Source organism: Ursus maritimus, unplaced genomic scaffold (assembly GCF_017311325.1).
Source record: "Ursus maritimus isolate PB19 unplaced genomic scaffold, ASM1731132v1 scaffold_34, whole genome shotgun sequence".
Lineage (NCBI taxonomy): Eukaryota > Metazoa > Chordata > Mammalia > Carnivora > Ursidae > Ursus > Ursus maritimus.
This window is the reverse complement of record NW_024426008.1, coordinates 16,039,884-16,066,631: the sequence shown is the minus strand read 5'-3', so window position 1 is coordinate 16,066,631 and position 26,748 is coordinate 16,039,884. Positions and strand designations below refer to the sequence as shown.

The window sequence follows — 26,748 nt, the reverse complement described above, 5'->3', positions numbered from 1 at the left end:
AAGATATTATTACCAACTGCAAACAGGAATTCTAAAGATAAAAAGCGGCAAACTAGACAAGCTCAACATTTCACAATATTTTGTAATACTTGCAGCAAAACAGTAGGAAATGCAGTAGGCACATAGGAAAAAGGAAGGTGTTCCACCCCACTTCATATCATGCAGACAGACGATAAGTGCTGTCATCTGGGGCGCCTGGCTGGCTCAGTCGGTAGAGTGTGCAACTCTTCATCAGCAGGTCGTGAGTTCGAGCCCCACATTGGGCACAGAGCTTACTTTGAAAACAATGTTGGGATCAAAGGGAAAATCTTCTCAATACAGACACAGCGGTAATTCAAAGCCAGTAAGCGCTCTTTAAAAGGGCTGAGTTTTCACGTTCTTTCTACTGCCCAGATGCTAACATCAAAGACAAACCGCCTACTATACATGCTTATTATTCACACAGTGGTTGAGGATGCTTGCCCTCGAGGCTGTATATTCAGTCCCCCAAACCACGCAGCCTCTCCAACCCAGTGGAGAGGGGCTCTTCTAGCCCACTGCCATGCCATGCGTACTGACCCCATCCTATCGAACACCTAATGAAAATGCACTACTTTCAACTCATTTAAAGTCTTTTAAATCCTACCTACACTTGCTATGCGAACTTATTTTTGAATGGAAAATTCAGGCTTACAGGAACAGTCAAGAAGCTGGCATCACCTCAAGTTTACTCTTCTTTGATCAAGCACATAATTTTTGAAACAGTATCCAGTCTAAAGGTCGATTTTGCAAATTATAGTCGAGTTTCGGAACAACTGGCCAAAATCTGGCTGAGGAAACTTCCTTTTATCAAGATCTTGGTTGGTCTTTACCACACACCCACTGGTATGCTCTCGGTCACAACAAAAAGTAACGCACGCCAGGAACAAGAGGTGTTTGTGAATTATCTTGAAAATAAATGACAGATGTTTGTAATTATTAGTAATTATGACCTAATTAAAATTTTAACCAGCTCCTAATGGCCTTGAACTTCCAATGAACGGTTCCAAGTTCCAATCTCCCAATTTTAGGAGAAAGATAACATCAAGGAATCAAGTATAGGGTGTTGGGGGAGGGTGTAGTTGTAGATTCAGATTATGTCTATAGTTGGTTAACAATGAGCTCAGCACTTTAATCATATAAAGCTGTTCTGTAAGAAATAAGCTTAGAAAAACCGACTTTTTGGCCCTTTAGTTTCTCAAAATGTCAAATAAATACTTAAGTGCGATCAATATTTTCATGAAGATTACGTATTTAAATACGTATCATAAAGATTTTTCAAAAACAGTGGTTGAGGGGCGCCTGGGTGGCTTAGTTGTTAAGCGTCTGCCTTCAGCTCAGGATGTGATCCCAGTGTTCTGGGATCGAGCCCCACATCAGGCTCCTCCGCTAGAAGGCTGCTTCTTCCTCTCCCACTCCCCCTGCTTGTGTTCCCTCTCTCGCTGGCTGTCTCTGTTGAATAAATAAATAAAATCTTTAAAAAAACAAAAACAATGGTTGAAAAGTTTCTGGGGGAACATCCTTCTACACATGGTTTAGGGGAATATCTTTGAATGCATATCCTATTCCCAGAGCATATAGGATAAAATAAATTTTTAAACAATAATCCTTGCAACAGAATTCAACAGAAATGCTAGGTCTGTACTTATAGCTTTTTGGGAGAGAACAGACAGATGGTGGAGGAAAATTAAGTTCAGTTCCATTCAGAGATCAGCTTGGTTTGTGCAAGCACACACCTGAAGAATCCAAAGCCCTGAGACCTCCAAACAGAACAGTGCTCTCAGACAAACCTATTCTCCATCATTACCTTGCACAGGAAGGCCTTTTGTCTCTTCTTTTCAACTCTCCAAACCACGGTGAGTCACTATCACCTGCAGTTGCCTGACATGTCTCCAAGAAATACGACACTTGGCATGGTTAGTTTATTTATATTCATTCTGGTTTACTTTTACTAAGCTGATCGTGCCCAGGCCAATGTTCAGAGGCAGAGGGGAAGCACCAACCCTCCATTAAAAACCTCTCCCTATGCAGGGAAAGGATACAGGCTGAGAAATCTTCATTTTTATTCTCCTACCTTCTTTTTCCACTTGGTCAATTTAGACACATACGATGAATGATACTCCCCAAAGTTGAGCAACTATTACGTATAAACACCAATACACCCAGACTTCTAGTCTAGTCCCATGCATCATTGTTCACAGTACCTCTTGCCTCAGAAGGAAACCACTCTCCCAGTACATACTAACTCTGTGAAAATATAATAGGGAGAAATGACAAGGAAATTTTCAAACCTATAATCTCCTAAAAAGACTAAATTGACTAAAAATTATTTTTTGTCGCAAAGCATCTGAGTCAGAATAAGTATTATTTAAAGGCAGAAGACATTGGTTTTTTTTTCCTGCTGAGATACTCACTTTTTGTTAAGCTCTACTGTTATTAAGGTCTTGGCCAGAAAACCATAGTCAGGAAATAATAAATCCCTGGAAAACAAAAATTAACTAAAAATACTAAGAGTTGGGTTATGTGGAAAAAAACAAGGAACAAATGAATGCTGAGTTTACGGGTCTGCAGTGAAGGAATTCAGATTAGCAAATCGGCTGCAATTTCACTAAAGTGGATATATCCTCGAAAATTAGGTTGGAATCCCCTGTTAAATATGGATTCCTCTGAACAAAGAGTCTTTATTCATGATATCTGGTGCACAAAGTAAACCAAGTGAACACTTTCCCATCTTAAAGTTATATAGGCGACTTTTAAGAAATGTTTTCAGTTCATTCTTATAGTACTCTCATTTATGCAAGGGACAGGAGACAGATGTCTGATTTTCCTGACACCAAACATACTCATTAATCCTGCCTTTTTCAAATCTGTTAAGCATCTCCCTGAAAAGCAGTGCTTGACCCCAAAGCCAAGATGGCGGACAGAGCGAAAAGGCTGAAGAACATTACCAAGGGCAACAAAAGACAAGCAAAAGAAAAAAGGAAACAGACCCACAGACCAACAGGAGAGAAAGGCTGACGATGAAGAATTTCGAACACTCCTGACCCAGTCAAAAATAAATTTCAAAAAAGCAAAGTAGATAGACCCCTGGGTGGAAGGAAAGAACTGAAGGATAAACAAAATTGAAGGCAGAACAATCTTCAACTTGGAAAACGGGAGAAAGGAGAGGGTGGGTCGTTTTACCTACCAGTCCTCTGCTCTTCACTCCTATTTCCTTTTCCCAATTATTATTCCTCAGTTTCTTTTTTCTCCTTAATTCTCTCTATTGAAAAGCTGCCCTCCTTTCTCCCCTCCTTCCCAATGCTCCTTAGACCATCCCCCTCCGCCCTTGTTCCCCACAGGCTGGGAGGACACAGGCTCCCAACCTGCTGACAGTGACGGATGGCTGCCAGAGAGGCACACAATGCCCGATGCAGGCGTGTCATCGGCCTTGCAGCTGGCCTTCGAAAGAAAGAACCAAAGCCAGCGTCTGACCTGAGGGAGGCTGATTTAATTAAGGTTACAGCGAAGGGCAGAGCCCGCCTGTGGGCTGCATTCTCTGCCGAGCGCCAGGGACAAAGCCCGAAAATACTTCTCAAGAAGAAAGAGCCAAGAAAGTTAACATTGGTTAAATTATTGAAAGTAGGAAAAAAAGAAAAGGCAACAGAGATTTGCCTGATAAAGAAGCAGAGGCGCATCAAAAGTCCACGATCTCTTGAGATACAGACACCAAAACGCAATGACAGTAGAAAGCGGGTAACGAGGCGGTTTGGACATGCCTTCCAAACTAGGAAATATTCCAAATGAAGAATGAGATGCTCCGACTGAAGTGATCTGGGGCCACTCAATCCAGCATCAAAGCGAAGTTTCTATTAATGGCAGGGCCGGGACTGGAATCCAAATGTACCATTTCTTTTACGTACAACACATAGCCTATTTTAAATACAATTCTCACCACTGAGAGTAAAGGCCTGCCCGACAGGGAACACATTTAGGCTGGAACATCTCTTAAGAGACTCTGCTAGATGATGGGGACCCAACGGTGTACAAACAAACAAACAAACAAATCTCTACCTTCAAGGAGCTCAGAGCTCAGTGTTGGGGGGTCAGGAGAGGACCCAAGTTAACAAGTAAGTACAGTGCATGTCAGGGTAAAGACCCTGGGCTGGTGGGTCTGAAGAGGTGATCGCCTGAGTTTATTAGATCTCTATGAATGGAATGGAGTTACATTTTTAAAACCCCTAGCAAACTGACTTACCCAAATGCACGCCACCAGACCACGACCGATAGCTTCCTTTGCACGTAAAAACTAAAAGTTACCACAGAACTCAGCCCCTAACACGACAACACACTGTCCAACAATGACCAGTATGGGAGGAAAACAACAGAAGTTTCTTGAATTCTCTGGAAGGCTGGCAGGCACAGCATCACCTGCAGATGCGTCCCTGGTCAAAATAAAAACAGTCCTAGTGCCTGATCTCCTGGGGCGTCTGAAACCTAGGTTTCTGTAAGGGACCATACTACACCTCCTCCCGTCTCGAAGTCCAGCAAAGTCAGCAGGGAGGACCAACGAATGAGCAATTACTCTGCACTAGAGGGTGCATGGCCTCTGCATAGCTGAGCAGGGACAGAATACCGCCAGTAGCAGTGGGACAGGTAAACAGGGGCTGCATGATGAGCTCAAGGGCCTTAAGCACAAAGAGGGAGCAAGAAGAAACACTTGAAGTTAGCCAAGCTCAGACCAGAGTAACTCAGCAGCAGGGGAAAGTTATCCATGAGCTAGCTGACCATACATTGTGAAGCGTGACCATAGGGAGAGGACAGGCAGTGTCTAAACCAGCACAAGCACTCGGGAAAGCAGCTATTAATATTCATCGAAAGACGTCATTAACCGTGTTGAAAAGACGATTCATCTTCCATTTGGCCTTTTCAGCTCTATCTCTCTACACAGCCCACTCGCTACCAAACTGCTAGCTTCTCAATATTACTAGCAATTTGTTTCTATCTGAGCACGTCCTAGGGTGGCTGGGGAAGGGCTGTCATCAAGTACCCACTGCACGATTAAAGCCACATCTCCGGCATTAAGGAAACAGAATTTTTTAAATCCTCACACGAAGTGGATTTTATAGAGGTGACACTGGTGGTAGTAAAAACCAGTATGTTTTTTTACCACAATAAAAAAAAAAAAAAAGACTCATTTTTCTCATTCCTTCTGAAACAGGAATCAGGCATTTGTCCTTGTGCTCAACTTAATCTTTCCACTCCCTAAAATGTTAATAATTAATTTTCCAACCTCACTGTATGCGGAAAAAAACTCTTCATTCTTCAGGGAAGTGAGTCACCATCAGTGAGGACCATTATAAGAACAGAAGATTGGCAGTATCCGAGTGCGAGCCAACAATTAGGCAGGAGCCCCCAAATCAATAATAATTTCACTCCTCGGAGAGACTTCATAATTAGATAGGACCAAAACATCTGGCTTGTGGTGGATATTCAAATGTTTTAAGATATTTATATCAAACTCAGAGTCAATGAGGACAATTCTTTTCTCCGTGGCTTAACATGGATCGTCTTAAATTGCAATCCTTTCAGGCAACAAAGTTCCAATCACACTTCTATGCAGTGTTAACACCATTTTAAAAACTATATTAAAGCTAAGACTGCTACCAGCTCTCTGAGGCAAACTTTTCATAATATAAAGCGTCCAAGTGCTGTCAATCTTTTCCTTATTGTCCAAACGAAAGTGGAGCCCTGATAAAGTAAATATCAAAGGTTGATCACTTGTGGCCAGGTAATGAAAATAAATGTCACGTTCCAAATCTGCCTACAAGGTTAGACTAATACTAACAATTTCAAGACAGATTTGCCTAATCGATGAAAAGACAGATTTGATGGGAGATAGCAAGTCCGTGTTTTCAGTGATATGCAGCATCCCAGGCTGTGCCATTTTTTTTAAAGAGGCATTTTCATAAGGACCCTATGCTTCCTTCATCTTGGTACTGCTCACAGCAACCAGCACAGAGCCTTGCACATCTTAGGAATGCAATAAAATATTTGCCGGACATAGTTCCTGACAACCAACATTAATGGCTTCCCAAAGCAAGAACAGGGAAAACAAAAGACCATGCCAACATATTTCTAATACACTTGTATCCTATGATTCACAACACAAATCTGAATAATGTTTCCAGGAACTTGTTTTTAAAAAATGTGCACTTCTACAATATTTTACATTTGTGTACTATTCGTGAAAAATGCAAGTAAAGCTAACATCATTTTTACACGTAGTTCCTTATTTGCCAGAAATTTCTTACAAGTAACATCACCCCACTGTGTACATCATATCATGTGTAAATCCTCCCAGACACAAAAGGTGGAGTGTCTGCTTTAAACTTGGGTGCAATGGGTTTCTAAGCCCAAATGCAAATTATTTCCCCATTAAAACATTAAAATAACTAAATTGCTAACAAAACCAAACAGGAACAAATTAGAGTATATTAGAGGGGGAAAAAATGCTGACTGGAAGTAAGGACAAAGGGGTTCTTGTCCCTGCTCAGCCATTAATTTACTATATGACCTTTACCTAATTAGTTAGCCTCTCTGGGTCTCAACTTCCTCATTTTAATATTACTTTTAAAGTCCTTTCAAACTACATGCTAAGATTCAACATGTCCTGAAAACTGATTTACATTCGTACTGCCCCCCTCCTCCCCAAATCACACTGAACGTGCTAGTTTCAAATATGAGTATGGATTTCTATCGAAGGCAATTTATTAAAATGTCAGATGAGCTTAAGTCCATTTCAAGCAGAGAATCAGGCAAGGAGATTAAAACAACTAGCGCTTGTAGATTCAAGTTTCACCTAGATAGCAACTGTTCTTCCGGGGGGGACAGCCTTTTCCTTTAACAGCATCCTTGAAAATTGTACCTCTTTACAAATGGAGAAAACTACTCAGGGCCATTGCCAGGGTCTCAAAAATGCAGCGGCATGGCTTTTCCTTCCTTTTCCCTTTTCCATATTCATCTTGTGAGGGAAGAGGAGAGCAGAAGGGCTAGCGTGATTGGGAGACAGGGTAGAAGAACGTGGCAGTTTCAGGACAGACCCAGACAAGCCCCTCTCAATTGAGGTACTGTACGAGTCAGCCCATCCTTCTAATGAGTGCTCACAACCCAAACGCAATGAAAAGATTTCCTGTGGCTGTGATGGGAAGAGGCCTGGACACGTTGAGGAATGCCCTATGACAATAACCAACATAACCATCTGAAAAACTGCACTCAAGCTGAGATTCAGAACGCTCCGGAAAGGGTCAACAAAACAGAAATCTGCCACTGAGACCAGTTAGACTAAGTTATGATCTGGAGCTTAAAAAATTCTGAAAAGAACATATTCTGGAAGTACCTTTTGATACCAAACAGCACTAACCTGTATGGTACTTTCTTATATACGCAGCAAGTTAAATCAAAGTTAATCCACAAAGAATTCAACAAATTATTCTTAAACGAATTTTACAGATGAACAAACAACATGTAAAGAACTGGGGGATCCGGCCAGCAGCAAACGGTTAGCAAATGTCAGAGCCTTGTCTTAAACTCCATTCTGACTTCAAGTACTCCAATCTTTACATTTCAAAAATGGTACCACTGACGCCCGTGTTCACTCCCTATTATTTTTGTCCGATTTAGAAAATTTTATTTTTCACTAAAATGCTTCCATGCCTCCCCACCGCCCCCGCCAACTCCCAATCTGGTCCTCCTCTGGCTTCTTAAAGCTTTCTATGCATCATGCTCCGAACACTCATACACACTGACCGGGCCTTCTCCAATTGTTCATTTCCTTTTCCCCCAGCCTGGGCTCATTCCTTCCAACAGCAGAGACTGCCTCATCTTTCTTTATAGATGGAAGGCACCGCACAGATTAGCTTGGCTCCCTGTGACTTCCAAGTTTGAATCATTCCATCCAACTCCCTCTCTCCACCGACAAGCACACGGTGGGGATTCAGATTGCTTCCCAAGTGCCTGACACTCGATAGGTGAATAAGAATTGTTAGTTGAATGCATGGTGGGTGGGTGGGTGGATGATGCAAGATCCTATTTTATAGCAGTTTACAAAGTACACATTTACAGCCAGTATCCCGTGGGAATCTAAAACTGTGCACTTAGGGGCGCCTGGGTGGCATAGCGGTTAAGCGTCTGCCTTCGGCTCACGGCGTGATCCCTGCGTTGTGGGATCGAGCCCCACATCAGGCTCCTCCACTAGGAGCCTGCTTCTTCCTCTCCCATCCCCCTGCTTGTGTTCCCTGTCTCGCTGGCTATCTCTATCTCTGTCGAGTAAATAAATAAAAAATCTTTAAAAAAAAAAAAATAAAATAAATAAAACTGTGCACTTAATAATAATCATTTCAGGGCGCCTGGGTGGCTCAGTTGGTTGGGAGTCTGCCTCTGGCTCGGGTCATGATCCCAGGATCCTGGGATCAAGTCCCATATCAGGCTCCCTGCTCTGCGGGTGGCCTGCTTCTCCCTCTCCCTCTGCCTGCAGCTCTCCCTGCTTGTGTGCTCTCTCTCTTGCTCTGTCAAATAAATAAAATCTTTAAAAAGTAATAATAATAATAATCATTTCAGTGTTCTCTTTCTGCACTGCGGCTCATCACATCATTCTCAAATTCAGAAACGGGCCCAGAGGTGCAGAGCTGGTTAGTAGCCTTTCAACTTCTGAAATGGCCCACCACTACTTTCCTTTATAAGCCTGTCTTCTCGCCACTCCCAAGGTAGCTTGGGAATAGGCTAGACTAGGTTCATTAGAACACGAAGGAGGTGTTGTCCCATTCTGGTTTCCTATTGTGAAATCTGAGACTTCGGAAAATCTGTAGGTTACAGGTTAGATCAACAAAAGAGCCTGGACTCAAACAAATTCGCTGTGACCAAGAAAACCTAAACAAGCACAAGGGAGGAATGTACTAATTGGACCTCCCTGTCCACACACGCCTAGGCTTCCTGCACAGGCTGTTAAAGCAGACAGGGAGGTGAGGGCTCAAAATTCACTTCTAACCTTAATTTTCTGAGCTTAAACACACATTCATCAGATAAAACAGGATCAGGTGGAATAACTGAAAGCCAGGAGCAGACTTCCAGTTCCACCCCACACACTCTGACCCTGTAGTGCAGGTACGCAGAAAGTGAGGGGAGTGACTGTAAGGTAAAGGACCCAACACCAGGAGGTACTACCCAGTGTCTACTAAGCACAAGTACCCACTGCACTTTCTTCTGCTTTGCCAAGAAATGCAAACCCAAAAGAGCCCTTGAATAGCTAATCAGAGGCATATAACCAGAGCATGATGCCCAGACCAGTTCTGAAAATAGCAAGCTTCCTTCAAGGGTCAAAGATTAAGAGCTCCTTTTTGCCCACCAAAGAACCCTAAGGCTAAATACTTGAAATGCATTTTTAACACAGAGCCACTTCCAACAGGTAGGTCTGGCTGCCCAGAGGGCTGAGGCCTCCCTCAGCTCAGGTGAAATCTCCCTCCATCCCACTGCCTCTAAATTCTCATTTTGTCCTGGTAAGGGCTCCCAAAAACAACACGTGCACACCCTCAACACATGCAATTATGCAACAACCCATCACATTGTCACACTGAAACCAGGAGAGTGGACACAAGCCAATAAGTGGCTCCTGTGCGGAATTAAAGTTCTTAAAATTATTAAGCACTCCATCATTAACCCCGACTGTTGATGAAAGGAGACGTATATCGAAGTCTGTTTTCCTAACCTTAGGCAGAGAATTTAAGTGAGTGGTTTCCGCTCCCTCAGCAGAGAGCATCCAGGGACATGGGGACCTTGGTTTTATTGCAAAGGATGTAGCAACTGGCATTAACTACTAACTCCGGGATCCTCACAGAACGGGATCCCCTCCTTTGCCAAGACCTCCCAACTCTGCAAAGTAAAGCTGGGAGTGGGGTCCAGTGCTGAGACTACCCCAGCCGTAAAGAAAGCTGCAAGCATTTTAAACCCCCCCCTTACTTTTACCAACACAAAGCGGGGTAAGGTCTGAAGGGTTGGTTCACCAACCCAGGGGAATAGTAGACAAAGGTCACCCCAAACGCATCCGCGCGCGCACCGACGCCGAGACTCTGCAATGCACATTCTACCAACCTTTCACCGTGGTCGGCTTCCTGTGGGGTTTACACCCCCCACCCCAACACTCTCCGGAAAGTTTGAGGCTGTTCACACCGACTTTCAAAGGTCCATTGTTTCCTTCCCCGTAAACGTAATGAAAAGAGAGACGGAGAGAAAGAAATCAAGACGCGGTTCCCCAGACCCTTTCTTACGGAGAGGATTTACTCCGGGGGAGTCCGGTTACTCCGGATCCGGAGAGGAGAGAGACCGGGAACGGCGGAGCGCGGGGGGAGGGCGGGAGGATGTTTTCCATTTCAGCAGAAATGCCTAAATGCCAGGCCGCCGGGAGCCGGGACTGTGCGCGGGGCCGCCGGCGGCGACCTCGCACTGGCCCCCGCTGGCAGCTGGGGAGGCGGGGCGGGGCGGGGGGAACCCCTCCGCGGCTTACCTTCCCCTCCCCCACTTAGCGTCGGCTACTTCAGGTGCCTACACCGCAGTCCAAAGAGACGGAGCCGAGCTCCTAGCGTCCCCGTGTCCGGATCTGCTCTCCATGGCCAGAGAGCCCCTGGAGCCCCGCGCCTGCTGCCGCTGCCGCTGCCGCCGCGGCCGCCGCTGCTTTTATGCAACTGGCAGCCGCAGCCTCTGCCTGGAGGTGAAACGCTCTCCTCCCGGGAATGACGCGCACTTCCCTCCGCCTCCGCCTCCTCCTCCTCCAGCCCCGAGCCTCGGGGGCAGGGGCCTCGGCTCGCTCGCTCCTGGAGCAGCCGCTCGGCTTTCTCCGCTCTTTCCCCTCCGGGAGGAAGAGAACCTCAGCCCTGGCGGCGCGCGCCCCAGCGTCCCCGCGACGATGGCAGGAGGCGGCAGCGCGGGGCAGAGTGGGGGTCCCGGGAGTCGCGCTTGTCCCTGGTCGGCGGGCGCCGCGGCTCGCTACGGTCGCGCTCAGCCTCCGCCGGCCAGACAAGCCGCCCGGCTCTGCTGGGCCGAGGGCTGCCGATTGGGCGGGCGGGCGGACGAGACGGAGGAGGCGGGGGTAGAGGAGGAGCCTGCGGCCGGAGGAGGCGGTGACCGCGCTGGGCTCCTCCCGCCGCCCGGCTCCGCTGGAGCTCCGGACCCCAGCGCTCAGCGCCTCCCGCCGCGGAGCCAGGGAACCGCGTCCCCCCGGCTGCGGCTGCAAACTCCTACCCGGCCAGCCTGAACCTGAGCCGGCGCCCCCAGCACCTCGAGGCCGAGCCTGACAATAAGCCTGCCTCACCCCCCGGCCGAACCTGACAGTGAGCCCCCATCACTCCCGACCGAGCCTGACAATGAGCCCCCATCACTCCCCGGTGGAGCCTGCTCTCCCCCATCCTGTTCTGGCTGAGCCAGACACTGCGCCCCCATCGCCTCCCGGCTGAGCCTGACTGCGCCCCAACACCCTACGGCTGAGCTGGACACTGCGCCTTCACCGCTCCCGCCAGAGCCAGACTCTGAGCCGAGCCATCCCCAAAGGGACTTCCATAACTCGCGAAAATGTTCTGTGCGTCCGGCCAGCGCACCACGGCCGCCCCCACCTGGCCAACCGTGGGCGCTGGGTTCTCAGCCCTTTCCGAAGAAACAGCCCGCTCTCGGACTCGGGACAGCTCCTCTGGCAGCGCAGAACGGGCCCTGCACCCGGCTCTCCAGCCAGAATAAATATAACTTTGTTTCCCCACGCCCCCTGCCCGCGTCACTCTGGACTGGCTGCCGCTTGCAGGGGTGGCTCTGAGCAAGCCCGCCCACCCCGATGCCTATGGACCTCTCTACCGACTCCCGCACCCAGGCTGGAGTAGCCCAGCCGCCACCACCCCGCCCCTCGCTGGACCTGCCCCCATCGAGGAAAAGCCTTGGCTCCCGCCGAGGGCGCGGCCGGGGCTTCATCAGTCAGACCCACGAGGTCCCCAGCTAGTGACAGCAGCAGGACTGCCAAATCCAGGCAGTCGTCATCCTCTGTTTAAACCGGAATTGGAAGTTGTCCCGAAAGGGAACTCTTTCAGTGAATACTGTACAGATAGGGGTGTTCATTTTTCAGGGGCGCTCTTCCTCCCCCTCCCCCGCCTTTTAATAAAACCTTAGTCATGTAACAATAACACACCCAGCAGGCGGGAAAGGGAATTCCCTATTTCCACGAGTCTGGTGCAGGAGTTTGTAGAAATCAAAAAATTTCCAAATCTTGGCTGATGATAAGAATCCCCTGGGGAGCTTTGAAAAATTCGGATTCCCAAACTTCACACAACCTACTGAATCACAGGTGCCTGGAGTATGTAAATTTGAGAAACGGTGCTACATCCCCGAATTAATTAAGACCTTGGAAAGATGCCTGCACAATAGCAACATGGTCCAGTGCTGAGAATTTAATGAAACTACCCAACTTGGGGAGCCACTGTCCCTCTGGGAGAGGGAGGAAGGTTCTTGGAGTGAGGCAGATGCAGGTGCCTTCAGCTGGGGCCCTGATCTCCCGGTCCTGGGATGGAGCCCCATGTGGGGCTTCCCCAGCAAGGGCAGTCTGCTTCTCCTTCTCCCTCTGCCTCTCCTACCTGCTCCTTCTCGCTCTCAAATAAATAAATAAAATCTTTTTAAAAAAGAAAAGAAAAAGACAGATGGTTTTGAATGACAAACAGGAAGGGACAATGGACTATTTTAGTGATCAAAGGTGAAATGTTTAGGACCATGCCTTATAAAGACAGGATAGGAAATGTGTCACCCTGTGATCCTAATCACTAGAACCCAGAAGTGTTGCTTTATACGGAAACAGGGTCTTTGCAGATGGGATTAAATTAAAGATCCTGAGTTGGGGAGATGATCCTGGGTTATCAGGGTGGGCCCTAAGTGCCATCGCATGTATCCGTACAAAAGGGAGGCAGTCGGAAGACAATGTGAGCACGCAAGCAGAGGCAGCCACAGGAACGGAGTGGCAGCAGCTGCCAGAAGCCAGAAGGGGCAAGGAAGGATTCTACCCTAGAGCCTCCAGAAGGAGGGGGGTCCTGCCCACTGGGTGATTTCAGACTTCCGGACTCCAGGAGCATGAGAGAATACATTTCTGCTGTTTTAAGCCACCAAGTTTACAGTAATGTGTTACAGGAGCCATGGAAAACACATACATCCTCTGGCCTGCGCAGTGCCAACTTTGCATTAAAATGCCCATTTTCTGAATCTTTGTTAAGTTGCAGGCACTTTGCTTGGAGTTTGAATATGTTATCTAGTTTAATTCTCCCAAAAATTGTTATTCCAACTGCAGACACAAGGACACTAGGATTCAGAAAGTCTAGAGAGCCTGCCATAGCAAGAGCCTATTGGAACCAAGTCTGCCAACCATTCAAACATTAAAAATAACAATTAAAAACTCACATAAACTATTTTAATCAAAGTTTTGGGTTTAAAGAGGTCTTACTTCCATAGCCTATACCTATTGCCAAAATCAAAAGAAATGGACATGGATATATGGGGATATTGTGCCTGGAGGGTGGGGTGGGCAGGGGGTGTAGGAGACTCCGTACCTTCTGCTCATTATTGTTGTGAACCTAAAACTGCTCTAAATAAAGCCTTTTGCGGGTGCCTGGCTGGCTCAGTCAGTAGAGTATGCGACTCTTGATCTCAGGGTTGTAAGTTCAACCCCCATGTTGGGTGTAAGGATTACTTAAAAATAAAATCTTAAAAAAGAATTTTTTAATAAAAAAATAAAGTTTATCAACACAGAAGGGGGCATTGAATCCTTGTGTGGCTGACCTTTGAGAATTTTATAAACTTATGTTCTTGGGTGTTTATCAGGAAACATAAAAAAATCAAAGGTTCTTAAAATAAGGTAGATGGTTTTGAGAATACAGACAGTCCCCAGCTTCCGATGGTTTGACTTAATTGTTCAGCTTTATGATGGTGCAAATGTGAAACGCATTCAGTAGAAACTATACTTCAAATTTCAAAGTTGGATCTTTTCCTGGTCCAGCCAGAAGTGGTATGAGACTCTTTCGTGATGCCTGGCAGAGACAGGGAGCCCATAGCTCTCGGTCAGCCCAGCGATCACGGGGGTCAACAACCGATACACTCACAACCATTCTGTACCCAGACAACCATTCTGTTTTTCACTTTCAGCACAGTACTCAATACATTACAGGAGATATTCAACACTTCGTTATAAAATAGGCTTTGTGTTAGATGATTTGGCCCAACTGTAGGGTAATGTGGGTGTTCTGAGCACGTTTAAGCTGAGCCAGGCTAAGCTATCATGTTCGGTAGGTTACGTGTCCTAAATGCATTTTTGACATGATATTTTCAGCATATCGTGGGTTTACCCACGTGAGCTGAGGACGTTCTGTAATGTGAACGGAAGTTACACTGGACGCAAAGTGAGAGGCCACAGACTTCTCTGGTCAATGGAATTAATGTTGTTACAGATTGGGTTCCCAGGGAAGCAGGCTCTGAGACAGAGTGGCAAGGTGTTCATTAAAAAATCTCCATGAGGTCAATACCTTTGCAGGGAGGGACAGGAAGCAGGATGGGACAGAGGGAAAAGTTGAGCTGCCATGTGAAACCAGCAACGGGCTCAGCCAACCTCCCCTGGAGGCACAGGAGCCAGCATGGCCCTACTGAATTACTGCCCCTAGACGCCGGACCTTTACATAGCCCCCTGAACTGGTCATTGGATGTGGTGCATCCTGGCAAGTGGCATGACCTTGGGAAAGGCAGCTCAGCAGCCCAGGCAGACCTAGGCAGTCCTGGAGAGGGCTGGCTATGAATAACCCTCAGAACTGGTCCTCCCTTGAAGGCAGATCTGGTAGTCTAGTACAAGTAGGTAGTCACCTACTCCCTCACTGTTTTTCTGTCCTTTCCAGATGAGGAGGGAAAGCCCCAGGATAAGTGAGATGCTCATATTATGCCTTGTTGTTTGTTGTCCTGGTGGTGGCAGTGCTCACAGTCTTGAGGCAGAATAGCACCTTGGCTAAGAGTGGAGGCCCTTCCGTCACACTGCCTGCGTTAGAACCATCCCTGCAGGATAACTTCAGACAAGATGCCCAGCCTCTCTGTGCCTATGTCTTCATTTAAAAATGGGAATAGGAGGGGCGCCTGGGTGGCACAGCGGTTAAGCGTCTGCCTTCGGCTCATGGCGTGATCCCAGCGTTATGGGATCGAGCCCCACATCAGGCTTCTCCGCTATGAGCCTGCTTCTTCCTCTCCCACTCCCCCTGCTTGTGTTCCCTCTCTCGCTGGCTGTCTCTATCTCTGTTGAATAAATAAATAAAATCTTAAAAAAAAAAAAAAAAGGAAATAGGGGCAGGGCACCTGGCCTGCTCAGTCAGTTAAGCATCTGCCTTCAGCTCAGGTCATGATCTCAGGGTCCTGGGATTGAGTCCCGCACTGGGCTCCCTGCTCAGTGGGGAGTCTCCTTCTCCCACTACTTCCCCCTCTGCTGCTCCCCCCACTTGCATGCTCACACTCTCTCCCTCAAATAAATAAAATCCTTTAAAAAAACGGGAATAGGGGCACCTGGTTGGCTCAGTGAATAGAGCATGTGACTCTTGATCTTGGAGTTGTAAGTTCGAGGCCCACATTTGGCATAGAGCTTACTTTGAATGGATGAATGAATGAATAAATGAATGAATGATAGTACCTAGTCCATGCAGTTGTTATGAGGGCTAACTATGATAATGCTATAAAGGGCGTAGCCACACACTTCATAAGCACTCAGTGCCTCCGGCCCTCTCTTCTTTAGCCTTCCATGATTGGCTAAATTAGAATCTTATATCAGGTTACACTCACAATGACTTTTTTGGTGGGGATTGGAAACTGAGTGCTCTAAGATACAGGCTGGAGGTCAAGGCCATGAAAACATACAGTGAACACGATCTAAAGGAAGCTGGAACTTTCTTTTTAATGGTGAGGAACAATGGCCACACTCCAACATGCCTTATTCTTTCAGCCTTTCTGGCTCTGTACACACATCCTTTCCCCATCTCTCTGAAATGCCAGTTCTCCTGGCTGGCGCATCCCTTCCCACACTTACCACTGTCCCTTTACCTCCTGAAAACTAGATCAAATGTGACCCTCTTTGTGAACATTCTAGGGTCAGTCAGGGCCTCCCCTCAGCTCCAATGGCTCTATACACACATCTGTTACACCCTACCAGCACCATGTCGTGATGGTTAAGTACTTCTTATCCCCAGCCATCCCCATCCTGCCTGCTTCCTTGCAGCTGGCAGACTGGACACCTGAAGAATCAGATTCAAGATGGAGCCTCATTTTTTAAATAAATAAATAAATAAATTTATTTATTTATTTATGTATGTATGTAATCTCTACACCCAACGTGGGACTCGAACTCACCACCCTGAGATCAAGATCGCATGCTCTTCTGACCGAGCCAGTCAGGCACCCAACCCTCATTTGTTTTTAAATCCTAAGGGTCTAGGGCAGTATTGATGACAAAGGAGTCCACAGAGCCCTTCAGTAGAGGGGAGAGGATCAAACACCATGACCTGGAAAGAACTTGTACACCTCAGCGGTCAGTGTTTTAATGCCCCTCCTTGCTTCCTACGCTCCAGCTCCAAAGCCTTTGCAGGCATAACCTCCCTTGACTACCAGCCACCCTTCCCCTCTCTTTCCCCCCCACCACCACCAGGCTATTAGAAATTAATTCCTACAAACAGTGTTTCATTCTATAAGGGTCTGAACACATCATTTTCAAATCTCGTTTTTCTGTTCATCCTTGTTCCTGGCTATATTTGGTGTTTGGGTGTGGAAATGATTCTCCAGGTGACTAATGCTCCTCCAGGAAGGTGTTGATATGCTGTTTGCCACCCTCACCTTAATTAAAAGTCTTAGAAGAATTTTCCCCCATTGACCGAATGCAATAACATTACGGAATGTTAGTGTGACCTTTCTCCACTGGGGTCCAGCTGAGTGTCTACAAAACCATCTTTTCTTTCTTTATGTCCTTGCATCCAACCAACCTCATTCTCACACTTCATCAGCTTGTCGTGAAGACTGTATGTTTCCAGTTAAACTCTCTGGATCCTTGCTTTAAAGTATGATGTAAGCAATTCTGATACAGCTAAAACTCTGACACAGTCTTTTCAGAGAGAGAAGAAATATTTATTTATTTATCAGCCTCCTAGATCTGTTGGGTAAGTAGGAATGAAACCTCTTGTCTTTTTCTCATCTGAAAACACAGCCTTCTACTCTTAAAAAGTGACATTCCATTCTGATTCCTATGCAATATATATAAAATATGCACAAAATCAATTTAAGTTATATACTATCTCTATATAAGTGGTTTTGCTTTGTTGGTGGTGAACCAACACCTAGAATGTCTTTCACAACCAAAGACACTGTCCCTGAGAAGGGAAGTAGGTTGTCTGAGGTCACTCAGCTAGAATAAAGCTGCTCCTATAACGTATTTTGTATGAAGATTTTCTTTTACCATGTCTAAGGTATATGCAGTATTTTCACCATTATCTTATAGGTTTGCTGTATGAGGATTAGATGATAAATGCAAACTGAAGAAATACACATGAGAAATGTATTATCTTTTTGTTATATTCACAAATGGATGTGTACTGAGAGATTTTAAGTAACAAATTAGCACAAGAATTGAGAAAGTTGATTATGCATAAACTACATAATTTAAAATAACACCAACATTCTGGGGCACCTGGCCAGCTCAGTGTGTGGAGCATGTGACTCTTGATTTAGGGGTTGTAAGTTCAAGGCCCATGTTGGGCATACCGCCTACTAAAAAATAAAAATTTTTTTTAAAAAGTTTTTTTAATAAAATAAATAAATAATACCGACATCCCGAAGTCATGCATTATCTCCTGGGTTTTATCCCTTCCTTCCTGTTCCTCCCTTCCAGGCTACCAACAAAGAAGCATAAGCCCACTGTACCCTGAAAGATTAAGAATCCTGTGTATTCATCAAAGAAGCAGAATTAGAAAGGAGAAGCAAAATTAGGAGCACCTTACCTGCATAAATTCATAGCTGTCAAATTCCCCAAAGTATATTGTATAAAAGGTCCCTGCAGGGACACCTCAGTGGCTCAAGATGGTCAAGCGTCCAGCTCTGGATCTCAGCTCAAGTCTTGATCTCAAAGTCAGGAGTTCAGACTCCAGATTAAGCTCCATGCAAAAAAAAAAAAAAAAAAAAGCTCTCTGAATTTCCCATAGTTACAATTAAAAACTAACATAGAATAAAAAAAAAAAAAAAAAATAGATCCCTACAGTCTCAGGGGCATCTGGATGACAAAACAGCTGTTCAGGAAACTTGAAGTCACCAATGATTTGAAAGTCCGCAGTGAAGAACTTGTTAGAAGTTACTCTCAGTCTACCGCAATTCTACAAATCTCTTCTGCGATATGTCCACTTTCCTCTCTAAAGAAATGAATGTGAGGGACGCCTGGGTGGCTCAGTCGTTAAGCATCTGCCTTCGGCTCAGGGCCTGATCCCAGCATTCTGGGATCGAGCCCTGCATCAGGCTCCTCCACTGGGAGCCTGCTTCTTCCTCTCCCACTCCCCCTGCTTGTGTTTGTTCCCTCTCTCGCTGGCTGTCTCTCTCTCTCTCAAATGAATAAATAAAATCTTTAAAAAATAAAAGTAAAATAAAAATAAAGAAATGAACATGAAACTATTTTGAAAGACAATCAAGATTACTTGAGGCAAAGGACAAAGACCGTATGATTCCACTTACATGAGGCGCCTAGAGTAATCAAATTCACAAGGACAGAAAGTAGAATGGTGGTTGCCAGGGGCTAGAGGAGAGCGGCATTGTTCATCTTTAGTAGATACAGAGTTTCAGTTTGGGAAGATGAAAAAGTTGCAAAGATGACTGGCGGCGGTGGTTGTACAATAGGAATATGTTTAATACCATTGAAACTGACACTTAAAAATGGTAAATTTTACGTTGCCACAGTAAAAAGATTACATCTTGAAATATTATAAACTAACAAAGGTCATCAAATATTTCCCAAGTTTCTGAGAGTACAATGGAGAAATGACAAAAGTAGAAAAATCTGATTTTATGTTCCATTTGGATGTAAGAAATTACTGCAACTTTAAATGGAGGCATTGTTTTCAGAAAACTGTTAAAATGCACTACTAAGGTGGGGGGATGCTGGATGGCTCAGTTGGTGGAGGACGTGGGGTCATGAGTTCAAGCCCCACACTGGGTGTAGAGATTAGTCTAAAAATTAACAAATAAATAAAAATGTACTATAAGTGCTTAAAAATGGAGAGAGGAATTTCAGCCCTTTCCATGATCACATCAACACAGGTTTTCTTGTGTAAATGAGCTGAATACAGCTTAGGAAACTCAGAGCTCAGTTATTTATTCAACAAATATTTATTGTTGGCCAATGTGCCAAACACTGACAGATTCTGGCGGTAAGACAATACGGCCAATACACTTCTGTAGGAGTTCCTCTCTCTCATCAAAGGAAATTGACAAGTAAACCAGTAAGCAAATGATAATACGGATTGTGATAAATTCTCTAAAGGACATAAACAGAATTATGAATGATGAGTGGGACAGAAGACATTGATGGCCCTCAATAACCCATGCTCCCAGTATCCATGCTCTTGTGAGGTCCCTTCCCACACTAGCTCTGGACTTGGCCATGTGACTTGCTTTGGCCAATGCAACAATGGTGGAGTGATGTAAGCAGAGGCTTCAAAAGCATTTGCACAAGTTTTGGGGGTTGAGGTGGGGGAAGGGGTATTTAAGATCATGTGGTCAGGGAATACAAAGACAGTGGTAGTTAAGATCTAAAGGATGTTAACTCTGAGAACAAAAATTTGAAAAGAAAAATACATTATAGGGGCGCCTGGGTGGCTCAGTCGTTAAGCCTCTGCCTTCGGCTCAGGGCATGATCTCAGAGTCCTAGGATCGAGCCCCCCATCAGGCTCCTCGGCTGGGACCCTGCTTCTTCCTCTCCCACTCCCCCTGCTTGTGTTCCCTCTCTCACTGGCTGTCTCTCTCTCTGTCAAATAAATAAATAAAATCTTAAAAAAGAGAGACAGAGAAATGTGGATCTACATGAAAGGTGTATGTATTTATGACTTTGATAAATAATTGTCAGTCTTTCGTAGAGGCTATGCCCGTGTATTTTCCCAAGATCAATCATGAGAATATCTCTCACCAGCAGCATATATCAGCACATATGTAGATAAATAGATATAAATACAGACATAGATATAGATATGCACCTATCTTTGCCATAGGAAAAAATACCATCCCTTTGGCATGTATTTGTCTAATCATAATCAAGGATGAGGGTCCTTTCACATATACGAGAGTCATCTGTAGTTCCTCTTCTGTGACTTGTCTATTCATACCCTTTGCTTGTTTTTCTACTGGGCTGTTGTCCTTGTCATTGATTTGTAAAAGCTCTGTATAGGTTAAGGAAATTACCCCTTTGTTTGTGATTTGAGTTGAACGTATGATTTCCCAGTTTAGCAGACTGATGTAGGGTGGTCAATAGCTAGAAAGTAAACTATACCAAGACAACCGCACTTAAATGAAAAAACGTTTGTAAGCTACAGCTTGAACCAGTGTAAGAAAGTAACAACGGACGTGCTGAGGAAAAAAAACTAGTATCTGCGGGCAAGAACCACACAATGAGGGACAGAGAGAAGCAGCACGTGGGAGGAGGGGGCTGAAGAGAGGGGGCACTGCTGTCAGAGGAGAGGAAGCCCCCTCTGAGGCCAGACTGTGAACCTGAGAGACTGAATTTCAAACTGTAGGAAATTATTTAAAGCAGTAGGTGATACCACAGGTCAAAGATCGGGCTCTAAGTTCAGTCAGTAAGCTCCTGTTCACCTTCTGAACCGTTCAAGTCTTGTTCCTCTCTCTGTCTCACTGATACAAAAATGGCTACCAATGAGAGACACTTAATAAGCAAGGCTCCTAGAGCCACACTGTTTCAGATCAACTCTCAGCAATAGCACCTACTTGCGTGTGCCTTTGGGTGACTTACTTCAGCTCTCTGGGTCTCCGTTTCCTTATCTGTAAAATGGGACTAATCTTAGTACACACCCCTACAGAGTTATTATGACAGTATATGAGTTGAAAAATGTGAAGCATTTAGAAGAGCACCTGGTACATATATGCATTCGGTTAAAGTTATTTAATGTTACTGGGGCACCTGGGTGGCTCAGTCAGTTAAATGTCTGACTGGATTTCAGCTCAAGTCATGATCCCAGGGTCGTGGGATCCAGTCCTGCCTCGGGCTCCGTGCTCAATTCAGAGTCTGCTTGTCTTTCTCCCTCTGCTCCTCCCCCACTCATGCTCTCTCTCTCTCTCAAATAAATAAAAATCTTTAAAAAATAAAAATAAATTTATTTAATGTTATTTTTTTTTAAGATTTTATTTATTTGACAGAAAGAGAGAGCACAAGCAGGGGGAATGGCAGAGGGAGAGGGAGAAGCAGACTCCCTGCTGAGCAGGGAGCCTGATGTGGGGCTCAATCCCAGGACCCTGAGATCATGACCTGAGCGGAAGGTAGACGCTTAACCGACTGAGCCACTGCGGCGCCCCTTAATGTTAATATACACTAATACACACATATACTTAGTGTATTTCAGACAAGTAACACAGTCTCTCAGATTTTCAACCACTGTTGTGTACAATTATCCTCATTTCACAGTAGCAAAACTGAGGCTCAGGAAAGTATATAAGACCCACTTTTTTCATCACCTTTGGGTCACCTCCCAATATTAAAGAAAATAGTATCTTTACAAGGAAAGCTTGTAGAAAAAAAAATCTTACACAGGCAACCAGAAACTATCTTCAAGTATAGGAAGGGTTATCATGAGGACCAGAAATTAATGTTGTTCTGTTGCTCAGGGGGCAGAAGCACTATCAATAGGTAAAAAATCAAGGGATGCAGAATTTGGTTCAACCTTATGAAGAAGTTGCTGTTTATACTTTCCAGTGTAGCTCCATTTCCCAGCTCAGTGCTTGGCAACAGCTCTCAGCTCCCAATAAATAGTTGTTGAATGAATGAATGAATGAATAGCTTTCCAAAATGGCACAGATGGCCTCAGAAGCACTCCATCCTGACATGTGTACGAAGAGGCTACCATGAAGCACCTGATGGAGGGCTACAAGAAATGACTGACATACAATTATGCTGAGTCTTCAGGAAGAAGCATCATCTAGAGAATATGCAGTAAGAGAAGTTCTTCTCAGAACCACTAAGGGACTGAATTCTGGCTTTGAAAGTTTCTGTACTATAGGTGAAAGTAACTTCAAAGGGGACCCTCGTCAAATGTTTCTCATTGTTTCTGTGGGACACAGGTGTCCAGAGGCAAGACCACTCTACTGACATTTTAAACAGGTAAAATCAAGCAAAGGAAAAAGGCTGTAAGCGGCACGCCACGGCAAGAGGGCAAAAAAAAAGAAGAAGGAACGGATGGTTCAAAAGGGCATGGCAACGTATAAAGTATTAATATAAATTAATGATAATTCCTACCATTTGAGGATTTATGATGTGCCAACCACTGTGAGAAACTGAAGTCTCTATGGAAAAATGAGTTATCTTCCGATTTTTGAAGGTACTGGAGCCCGAGAGGACCAAGTTCAAATTCTGACTGGAACATTTAATCACGGTTTGACTCTAGGCAAGCTTCCCAAATCCTCTGGTCTTCAATTCTGTCACATGTAAATCAACAAAATTGGAGATAAATAATTCCACAGAGATAGAACACACTAGATGCAAAACGTCTCCCACAGGACCCGATATATTCTGGCACTGCCCCCAGTCGGTAAAATATAAGGAGCTGCCTATGATAGCTGAAACGGACCAACGGTTCAACGGCTTGCTTCATAAGCTGGGGAGTTCTCCATCTCTGGAGGTGCTTATGCAGAGGCTACCCAGCTACGTGCAAACAGCAACACTTACATAATGCTTCCGACGCGCCAGGAACTGCTGTGTGTGATTATAGATATTTATGAATTCTGCTGATCCTCCCAACCCTATGAGGTAGATACTGTTAGCCACATTTTTACAGATGAGGGAACTAAGGAGCAGCTAAGTGGTTTGTGTGACAGGATAACCACTAGAAGGTGCCAGAAATTTCAACCCAGAAGTCCTGCCCTTAACCACTTCATTAACTGCCTGTAAGCAATAGTGTGAAGAACATTTCACTTTTAGTGGTCGCGTGCTGGAGTCCATGACCTTGACGTCCCTTGCAGCACAGAGATCCCATGGCCCCTAAAGTCTGTCTCGTGTGAACAGCTAAAGGGCTTCGACCACGACAGACAGAAGAGCTCAGTTTCACAGGAGAAGCAGTAGATGGCCGCACGAGGGGCGACCCCAGGCGCAGCGCGTCCCACGTTCCAACAGCGCCCCTCGGACAGGGGCTGCTCAGACCCACAGAACAGCTGGCAGGTCAAGGCCAGGCAGCGAAGCGAAGGCGTTTCCCGGAGCCAGACCCTAGGTGTCACCAGTGCGACAGCACCGCCACTCACCCTCCCATCCTCTGCACTTGGGTTGCCACAGGAAATAACACTGTCAGCAGCGCGGAGCTGGGGCGCTGACGCACGGAGGGCGGAAAGGGCGTGGGTGCGAGGGCCGAGGGCCCGGCTGTTTGTGCCAGCAGCGCCCTGCTGCCCCAGCCGCGCTCCGCCCGCCGCCGCTCGCTTCCTTGCCCCGCAGCTGCTCAGAGGGGGAGCGGGGAACCCACCGCCCAGAGTTCCAACTTTGGTTTTAAAGGTTATTACCGTGGATTTAGGCTTGGGGTTTGGACTTTGAGGGGAAAGGGGAACAGAGAATGAACGGGTCATAACAGAACTTTTCTTCCTTTGTCCCCCCTGCCTTGAACTGCATTTAAAGTCTCATGCTAGCTCAGTCTGCTGGAGAAAATAATAAAGCCGTGCTGACTGACACGTGCGTATTCGTGAAGAGAATGCTTTCACACGCTCTGTCTTGTTTGACCCTCCTAACACACCTGTGCAAGAGACAGAACAAGGGTGATCATCCGCATTATACAGATGAGAACAGTGAGGCTCAAGGAGATGGTAAACTACTCAAAACGGTACCCACTTTGTCTCCAAGAGATAAAAGCATCCCTGGTTTTTAAATTAAATACTTCTGTATGATGAGCCCATGTAATCTATAAAGACTCGGCACTATTCAAACTCCTTATTCATCATCCCCCCCCCCTCCATTATATTTACTGGTCACAAGAGGAAAAAAGTTACCACCCAGAGAAAGGAAGAAGTCAGTTTTAGATGAAAAGAGACTTAAAATACACACTAAGTGCAATCTATGGTCCTTGATGGGATCCTGATTTGAATGAATCAATGAAAGGCACATTTGGGATCAAATGCGAAATTTTGAATATAGACTAGGCATTAGGTAACATTAAGGAATTATTGTTAATCTTGGCAGGGATGATGATGGTATTGTACTTATAAAGAAAAATGTTCTTGTTTTTAGAGCTTCCTCATGACATCTTTAAAATATATTACTGGGACGCCCTGGTGGCTCAGTAGGTTAAGTGTCTGCCTTGGGCTCAGGTCATGATCCCAGGGTTTTGGGACTGAGTCCCACAAGGGAATCCTTGCTCATCAGGGAGCCTGCTTCTCCTTCTGCCTGCCACTCCCCCTGTTTGTGCTCTCTCTCTCTGACAAATCATAAATAAAATCTAAAAAAATAAAATATGTTAGCAAAAAACTAATACATAAATGAAATATGTTAGCAAAAAATAATAATAGAGCATATGTGACAATATGCTGACAACTGTTAACTCTAGGTTATGGATATACATATAGGTGTTTATTTTACTATTCTATTTTTCTTGAGGTTTAAGTTTTTCATAGTAAGTTAAAAAAACTGCTGAGAAAAACAGTGACTCATTCTTCCTTTTACAGTTAAGCGTCTTTGTCTTTTTAATTTTTTTTTGTATTTTGACATTCTCCTTGACTGCCTTTCAGTGTATAGAAAATTTGATGGGTGGGACACCTGGCTGGCTCAGTTGGAGGAGTGAGTGACTCTTGATCTCAAGGTCATAAGTTCGAGCCCCACATCAGGGGTAGAGATTACTTAAATAAATAAATAAACTTAAAAAGAAAAAGAAAATTTGGTGTGAAACATAAATGCAGGAAGAGACTTCATCTTAACATTTGACTAAAATTTTACAGCTATAATTGTCTTTGATCACACCCTGCAGATTACAAACAGGAGCCTAATACATAGAATGTGAAAAAGTTCCTCTTAAAAGAAAAGAAAATGGTGCTCTGATGGATTATTTTTTTCCCTTTTGCGTTTCATTTTGAAACCATCCAAACTTACAGGAGTTGCAAGAATGGTATAAGGACTCCTGTGGACCCTTCACCCTGATGCATCAAGTGTTAACACATTGCCATGTTTGCTCACCACTCTCTTTCTATCTACACAGTTGTATGTATTTTTTCTGGACCATTTGAAAATAAACAGCAGTCATTCCCTTTTACCCCTAAATACTTCAGCGTGTATCTCATGGGAACGGGGACTTTTTTACATAACAACACAACTAAATTCAGGAATTTTTAGCATATACAGTCCCTATTCAAACTTTGCCAACTGGCCCAACAATGTCCTTTACGGTATCTTACCCCAATCCAGAATTCAGGATCAAACCTTTGATCATGTATTGCATTTGGCTGGTGCCTCTCTTTAGTTCGTCTTAATCTAGAACAGCCGGTTAGCCTTCCTCTGTCTTTCGTGACATGAACAATGAAGAGTATAGTCCAGTTGTTGTGTATAATTTCCCTTAATTTAGGCAGAAAACCTACTAACGCTCTTTATAATTCCAAGAATTTTACCAATTCATCTCCTCTCTTCTTCAAGACCTAGAATTACATTTACAGGAGAAAAGAAAAATTGAACTGTTAAACCTTGAAAGTATATATAAAGAACTTTATTCTCCCAGAGAGGATACAGAGAGGCCTCACTGATAAATGAAATTAGTTAAATAAATTTACAACAATATCAGGTTTAAACTAGGTGAAAAGATTAACTGGTGACTGTAATAATTTAGCAATAAAACATACTACTAAGGGAATCTCTAATGATCTCTAAAAATTTGGGTTTCTTTTATTTTAATTATTATTATTTTTTTACTTTAAAAAAGGGGCACCTGGGTGGCTCAGTTGGTTAAGTGTCTGCCTTCAGTTCAGGTCATGATCCCAGGGGACTGGGATCAAGCATCAGGCTCCCTGCTCAGCAGAGAATGTGCTTCTTCCTCCCTCTGCCTCTCCCCCTGCTCATGCTCTCTCTCTCTCTCAATAAATAAATAAATAAATAAATAAATAAATAAATAAATAAATAAAATCTTTAAATACATACATACACACATACATACATACCAAACAGGAGTGCCTGGCTGGCTCAGTTGGTGGAGCATGTGACTCTTGATCTCAGGGTCATGAGTTCAAGCACCAGGTTGGGCATGAAGGCTACTTTAAAAAACAAAACAAAAAACAGCAAACAAACAAAAGCCTTAAAAAATTGCATACATCTTTTTTTATCTGGGACATGTAAGGTATGTTTATACAAAAATAAGAAAATCAAACTACAGCTTAAGATATCTTCCACAATGTGGATTCTGCGATAGAAGTAACCTTAGAGATTATCCAAGCAACTGATATTTTACAGAA

The 26,748-nt window shown here is 44.7% G+C and overlaps 1 protein-coding gene and 1 long non-coding RNA gene across 5 annotated transcripts in view; both read right to left on the bottom strand.

Annotated features, from left to right (window-relative positions):
* The window catches only part of CEMIP2 (cell migration inducing hyaluronidase 2), a 123,908-nt gene extending 113,215 nt beyond the window's left edge, over positions 1-10,693 (bottom strand). For all 4 annotated transcript variants that reach the window (XM_040620246.1, XM_040620245.1, XM_040620247.1 and 1 more), the window contains exon 1: positions 10,556-10,693. The gene's annotated coding sequence lies outside the window, so the exon portion shown is untranslated. The remainder of the gene's footprint in view (positions 1-10,555) is intronic.
* Positions 10,694-17,078: 6,385 nt separating this feature from the next.
* Positions 17,079-26,516, bottom strand: LOC103663258. The gene is made up of 4 exons (XR_568737.2): positions 26,458-26,516; positions 25,705-25,941; positions 22,580-22,758; positions 17,079-18,230 (listed from the first exon to the last, which is right to left on the bottom strand). It is a non-coding gene; the product is annotated as an uncharacterized LOC103663258 (long non-coding RNA).
* Positions 26,517-26,748: the final 232 nt, after the last annotated feature.